General features: G+C 31.1%; 1 long non-coding RNA gene across 1 annotated transcript; it reads left to right on the forward strand.

Annotated features, from left to right (window-relative positions):
* The first annotated feature begins 4250 nt into the window (after nucleotides 1-4250).
* LOC121115436 (uncharacterized) lies at nucleotides 4251-7676 on the forward strand. The gene is made up of 2 exons (XR_005863499.2): nucleotides 4251-7299; nucleotides 7354-7676. It is a non-coding gene; the product is annotated as an uncharacterized lncRNA (long non-coding RNA).
* Nucleotides 7677-7939: the final 263 nt, after the last annotated feature.

A 7939-nucleotide genomic window follows, 5' to 3' on the forward strand; every position in this document is an offset into this window, starting at 1 on the left:
AGATGTAAGGTCGGGTTTTAAAGATGCTGTGGATCGGGGGGGGGGGGGGAATACTTTGGTGTGCAGAACACTTATGTAGACCATGGTGTTGACCTTACCTGCTTGCGCAGTGCAAAGTTCTGGTACCGTATGTCTGCAATGATGACAGCATGGATAATTAAACGCCAGAGATCACATTAATCAATTTATTCATTCTTCTCATTTTTTGTTTTATTTATTTTCCTAAACAAAACAGCCCTTCAAACGATGTTGAACGCTTCGGGGTCACAAGGTTTCGGAAAAAATCGTCAATGTGTTTTCATTATTCTGCTGGACACGTTTTTTGAATTTTTGGGTGAATCGTCTAGTTTTCCAGGCTGCTTGTCTATTTTACCATTTAATTTACCAAAAGTACACAAAAGTGTATATCGTCTCTGATATTTTTAAAAAACACGACGGGATATACTTTTGTAAGGCAGCATAATGAGCAACTGACGTGGTAGAGTAAAATTTATATTGGACGAACTCTCCATTAGTGCATGTTTGTAATAAAACCGGTTTATAGGGGGATGCGATGAGGCCAGAGAAAATTGCGAACGCTTAAAAGAACTACCTCTCATTTTATGGTCCTTTTTGATTCTAGCCGAATGCATATAATTCTAAAAAACACCTAAATAAAGACCTCATACTTTCAAAGCCTACTCTTCTTTATCTGCAGTATATCCCCTCTTATCCACTTAATAACGTTATACGACCATTAACATATAAAATAAGTGTATATATTCAAGAGCAAACAACATTTATTACTTTTCTAGGAATTATATTACAAACATGTGCTTTGTTCATTAATTGTTGCATTTTCTCATATTATGAAAGTATGTATATAAAAAATTATGACTTTTTTATCATAATGTTTTTGACTCCTATATACTGATCCTACGACATGTTCAAATCAAACAGAAATGAATACACTAATAAATTGAAAGAATGGTACCTTTTGACATTGTGATTGGTTAGAATGCCTTTGTTTCCCTTTTCCCTGCATATTGTTACAGACATAAAGATTTTAATTAAAAAAATGTCAAGAGATGCATTGTTTGCCAAAAAAAAAGATAAAAAAGGAGACTTATGTTTTTTCATCTCTATCACAATACATTAAAGCATACATTTATTATACTTTTTGGAGAATATCCTTGAGAACAGCTTTTCCGAACAGACAAGTTGGAGTCCAAATGACTGCAGATGCAAATCCACATGCTCCAAGTCAGGTCTGAGTAAATCAAGTATGACTCAAGTCTGGTTTCGAGGAGTGAAGCTCTTTGGAAACATGATGAGCTAGAGTAGGAGTTGGCTAATTTTTTTAGCGTTGCCCCGAAATAAATTGTAGTAAAACTAATTTACCACAAATTAGTGACTTGGTGTTGATTTCATTTAACACTTGGAAGTATTAGTCTTTTTTTATAGCCTGGAAATAACACTAGAGAAAAATCTTTTTAAATTACAAAATTTACAAACAGAAATACACAGCTATTCTTTTTATCTTTACATGAAATAGAAGCAAAATTAGTTTACTTTATATATTTCAAAATTTAACAAAAACAAAAATAGAAAATGTATTAGAATCAACTATTATGGGGGAAAATGTTTATCTCTTCCGGCATTAGAATAGTACACTAAGAAATCTAATGAAAAAATATTATAACCTTGAATTTCTTATTTATATCACCTCTCTTGCCTGGGAAAAATGATATTGTTTCATTTTTAATACATCAATATCAGAGATTTTTGATGCAGGATCGAACCAGTTTTTGTATCTCGTTTAGATATTTACAAGGGTAAAAAAAACTTTTTCGCAATGGTAAGTTATTGCAAAAAGGGTAGGAGCATTTTAGTCGCTTCCATATATGCAGTTTTATAAACCTTTGTGGCTTTTGACATCAAAAGCTTGAGAGGTCATCATTGACCTCAAATTACATGCTAATTTCACTGTTGGAACGAAGTTGAATAAGTTCTTCTGCGGATCCTCCAAGATTGTCAGTCTGATTTGACTGGGATTTACAATCCAGCTGACAGGATATGAATCAGACTATGGAAGTAATGCATAACTTTTCCATAAGTTTGGTTAGATACCTTTAGAGTGGTTCGTTCATATAACTAAGATTATAATCTTCCATTACCCCCAAAATTTTCTAAATTATCCCATTTGAGGTAATTTATCCCTGTTTCTCGACCAGTCTGCTAGAGTGTCTCAGAGAGACTCCACGAGTTACAAAATACTACAAATAGAGTTATAAAAAATGCACCCTGTTGGGATGTTAAAAAAGGAACCAAAGTTTGAAGAATGTTTGGAAGGAGAGCAGCTTAGCTGTCGTGACGTTTATTTAGATTAGCTGCAAGTAGTTATGAGAGGAAGGAAATGAGATGAGCAGAAATAATTATCATGTCGATTTTCACATCTTCCCTTAGTCAAATAAGGACTTACTCTTTTAACTCCTCAACAAATCATCAGGGTTACTCTCCGTGTTTCATGAATATATGGACTCGTAGTTAATTTAATCCATGTGTTTTCTCCTCAAAAAGAAGAAAAAAATATTAATAATGATGTTAACAGCATTGGAAACTAAAAAAAATACTATTTACATTCCGAATTACAAAAAAATTCACAAATGATTAAAAGCATACTTTTTATAACTCTAATAACAAAACTTGACTGTCGTACCCACTGCAAATTATGTATACAAATTATTATCCTTGTACATATTTATTTTTAAGAACTTACCCATTCCTCAATGACATCCTTACCTTCGTCCATAGAAGCAGAAAGTCGGAGTTGTACTCACATCCAGAGATTAGACTGAGGTGTTATAGCTATGCAAATCCCTTTTCTTTTATAGAAGTGCAATTTAATAAATAGTTATTGTTTTTAGATTTTTAAATAAATTCATTTTTTCTTTAGTTATTATAAAATGTACCCATTACGAGCAAATGTTGCATTCACACAACATCAATCATCCTCAAAATTATTCTTAATAACACAAAATAAAATATTTATGAAATATCAAAAGTGACTGATTAAATGCCATACGAAAATTAATAATTGTTTGTAAAAGTGATTAAATTTATCAAGGGAAAGTGTTTTTTTGGCCTGTTGTGTCTGAGTACCTCCTTTCAATAAGGCAATTCTGTATTGCTAATTAACAAAATTAAATAATGTATGCATGAAAGTACCAGAGATCATCGGTTTTGTTTCTAGAAGACAGCATGACGGTGACAAATGGGAGTTCAAATCACTGAGAGAAAAAATCCACATTGCCCAAGGTAAGATTCTAGTGCAACAGGCCATCAAAAAACACTTGAAAATTGAAGCTCATAAAAGTTCATAATTTAGCAACCATTAGATTATGCAAACAAATTTAGGTTTTGGGACTGCTTTCCTGCTAAAATCCACAATTATTATTATTATTTAAGCCATAAAGCACGAAAATAATTTGGAAAATTTTACATTACAGAAGGTTTGGCCTTTTAAGGTATTTTTTTTAAACCAAGTTTTTCAGTATAATTTCGATTCAAAACCATATTTCGAAATTAAATAACTATATAAATGATAATTGAAGGTAATAAGGATTGACAAAAAAACATTTCCAGAATACGAAAGATAAAATTTTTATTAAGTTATTTTGAATGTATTTCCTACAAAATAAGTCTAATCATACAAAAATCTACTAAAATGAAGGATTATATTATTAAAATTTAAAAAAATGTAACCCACCCCTCTTAGATTAAAATAATTTTTGGCACACAAGCTCAATTCATGAGTAAATAAATATGCCAAATTGGACCAAATTTTCAATGTGGTCCTATTGTCTTATTACCACACACTACCATTTTTGATCTAAAGGAGCTTACTTCTTGAAATTTGATACTTGACTATTTTGAAATGTGATAATTTCAAAAAAGATGTCAAAATTAAAATATTTTAAATGTCTTATTACCTCAATTTTGATTAAACAAAAATATTTTTACTAGCACGACGACACTATCTTAAATGAGAAATTAAATTTTTTTTTATTTAGTTTGTTTATGATGAAATTCTAAACTAGTTTAATCTACTATAAATATAAAATAGGTAAATTTCTATCGTAAAACATCCTTGTATAAATTTTTATATATTTACCATGTGAAAATACAGACTTCGGTATTAACAGCAATTTTTTCAAATGTTTGATCTTGTGATTTATTTATTGCCATTGCTAAATTATGAGTAAAAATTTAGACTCATCGCCACAAGAAATAAGGGTGATTCTTGGAATAAATACAATTATTATTTAAAATGTTCATTCTTCAACCATTATGAAGATACATACTAAGACTCAATCGCTAATCCTCTTTTTTCTTTCTTCCCCTTTTTTAATTCGTATTTAATATACATTCACCCTTTTTCCGTAAGAACAATACTTGTTTTTGGATTTTTTTGGTGCATTTCAAATCTGCAAACTTTCAGACACTGGAAATCGGTATTATTTTGTGAAAAAAATCAACTTTTCAGCAAAATATCAAACTTGCTCTCCAAAGACCAGGAATTTGCTCATATCAAAATGAGACATAACTCTACCTGCATAACTCAGAATTATGAACAACATAATTTATTTCTACAGTCTGTATTTGCCTCCGTTTTTGAAATGAATGCATTTTTTTAATTGTTTTTCTAAGCAGGGCGTACATCAGACACATCCATTCATTATTTTATTACTATGTAGGATAAAATACACTGGCAAGTTTTTGATTCAGAATAAAAAAAACCAAAAGAAACAGCCCAAATCTTAAAAAAAACGGAGTAAAGTATCAATTTTTGAGGTGAAAAGCGATCAGTTACAAAAATTTTCAAGATTTCCACTCTGGAAAGTTATAGACAATACCATGTAGAAGAAGAGTGAAAAGAAGGCAGAGTTCTCTGTTTTCTAATTTAACTTTTTGTGGTTAATCTTTAATTACTTTGAAATAAAATAAAGAGTGGATTCCCTCCTTTTCATACACTCAAAGAAAATAACATATTTATTATCTCAAATAATTGCTTAAAGCGTTAATAAATCCCTGTGTTTAGTAGTTTTTTTCTTCGAAGAGTAAATCCTAACATAAAGTTCTAATCCTTCTTTCATAGCAATAGCTAGAACTACAGCTTGTTAATAATACCAAATATCATTATATGAAATCTTTTTTATGTAATAGAAAAAATGTGGCTTGATCCATGTGATGGGTGATGTTTTCTTGTTAATCTGTTTTTCAGGCTTTCTTCTCAATGCTCAGTAATGCTGTTTGTTAGCAATTAAGTATTAGATCATTATTTTATTCCTGGAATTTCAAGGAAATGTTTTGTTAGTAATCAAAGTCCCTGGATTTACCCTGGAAATATTAGGATGATTGTATAAAAGAATTATTATGAATATACAGAATGACAAGTTTAAAATATATATATTCATACTTCGTTATTCTAAAATTATTCTAACAGAAACAAAGGCTCGATCTTGAATTAGATCTCATGCTATATTTTGATCACATGCAATTCGACATAATTACAACATAATAGACTCATGTCATGACTTGAATCCAAAAGCTTAGATTTGCAACTTCCCTTAGACTCGAAAGTAACTTAATTTACTTTTTAAAGTGTAACATACTTTTTGACGATTTGAACTGAAATTAATAAAAAAATTCCAGGACTTCTACAGCTTAGAAAAAATTGAGATCGGACTTGGACTTGCAGAATCATGACTTTTTCCCAACTCTATAAACATATTCACTACACAGATCAATAAACCCTTTCCAGGCGATAGGTTATTTAATTAATCACTCCATATCAATATGAATATTTCAATCTATATGCAATATTTTATTTACATCATTTTAAATAAATAATTATAATTAAATACGGGGAGGGGGGTCACATCACTTAAGAGTTTGTCTCAGATCAAGAGTGATATTCAATTCAAAATTATGACTTCCAGAAAAAGCGAATATCTCGTAAAGTATTAGGTATAAATATAAAAATTTTAATGGAAATGTTTTTAGGGTTCTTTTTGTTGCTCTAGATTAATTTTTATTACTTTTTTAAATGTTTATTTCATTTTAAAATTTGACAGTTTAAAAAAGAAACCTCTCACCAGTAGCGTAAGCATAGCGATGTATTAAAAGATATTTATTTTTATTGGAAAAAACTGACTGTTAACAAAATTTTAGACAAGCTTGATGAAGAATATTCCGATTCAGGTGATGAAAACCAAAACTTGAGGGAACGGATTCAAGTAATTATATATCTGCTATCTAATAATTATGCTTTTGAAAGTGATGGAGATAATGACGATGAAGAAAATACAGCAAGATACTTTACTAACCTATCTCGAAAAGTATTGGAGTACAGAGGTGAGCTGATTGATAAAGATAAGAACCAGGATGACTGTGATGAAGATTTTGAATTGATAACACCTAATTCAATTCCATCTACAAGGAAGAGGAAATCCTCCATTACTAATATAAAGAAAAAAAAATGAATCAACGACAAAGTAGGATCCTGATATGGAAAACAATTATCCTTTCATCGAACGTACTCCACCCTCCAGGAGGAGAAAGACAAATAGAGTTAGAGGACCTCTACAAAAAATAGTTATTGCTGCTGCTAAGACAACTTAAGATGAAAAATCAAGGCTTTTTGAAAGTGTTTCTGAAATCTCCAATGCCTCGAAGTCAAACCAAAAGAATATAGAAGTTAATCGTGTATGAAGTGATGCTGACTCTGGACTTGGTAGTAACATTGGTCTATTTTCTCCAGTTCTCAATGAGTTTGAGTCTGAAGAGGCAATGCAAGTTGTCTTATCAGTTCAAGATACTATTTAAGCCTAACAATCACATCGAGGAAATATTTGGAAAAAGCAGATTGTATGGTCAAGAGAAGGGAAGATCTAAAAAAGCTGTTGATGTTACTGAAGACTCGATTCTATGTGGTTATGCTCTCATGTTACTCTCAGCTTACTCCAAGGTTCCGAACAAAATTATGTACTCGGAAGATACTCGGGACTGCAAAAGTTCTATAATTTCTGAAAACATTAGGTGTGATACATTCTGAAAGGCCATCTTAGTGGTTTATTTTTCGAACAATAGCGTAGAGTCTGATGATAGCTTTTTCAAAATCCGTCTTCTATTTTAAAATATTAACAGGCAAAGTATGAAGTACATGCATGTTTCCCAATCTTTAAGCGTGAATGAGATAATGATACCGTATTGTGGAACAAACGGAGACAAGCAGTGTATTCGTGCCAATCCAGTGAAGTAAGTTTATGTATAATACTTTTGATTTTTATACATTGTGCTTACTACTTCTAGATTTGGATTCGAGGTATGGGCACTTTGCAGTAGCTCTGGTCATATTGTATTCGTTGAGCCTTATTGTGGCAGATGCACTGACATTGAAAAAGTCATGGGTTGTCAGGGTCTAAATGTGGTGGTGGCACTTTTCAATAAGGCGAAAGGGTCGCCGGGGAGTAAAGTTTTTTGTTTGATAATTTATTTAATTCTATTCCTCTTTTGAAGGAACTAACCTCTAAAGGTAAATTTTCAGTTTCAGATATCTTTAAATTTATTTATGAAGAAGCAGATTATAATTAAGATGAAGCTGAAAATAAATATTTACAAAATTATCAATTTAATAGTTTGTATTTCATTCATTCTATAAGTATGATATCTTCCTTTTATTTATGCAGGTATTGGTGGAACTCGGACAATGCGCCAAAATAGACTGGGGCTCATTCCTTTGACTATAAGAATTAAGTGTCCTGAAAGAATTTGAGAGGGGGAAATATAGAGACTAAATTAAGATATTGCTCTGGTTGTGTGAAAAGACAACAAAGTAGTGTACATAGCCAGCTACAGCTTCAAAGATATTCCTTATTCCAATGCAAGAAGGTGGAAT

This window comes from Lepeophtheirus salmonis, chromosome 3, assembly GCF_016086655.4.
Source record: "Lepeophtheirus salmonis chromosome 3, UVic_Lsal_1.4, whole genome shotgun sequence".
NCBI lineage: Eukaryota > Metazoa > Arthropoda > Copepoda > Siphonostomatoida > Caligidae > Lepeophtheirus > Lepeophtheirus salmonis.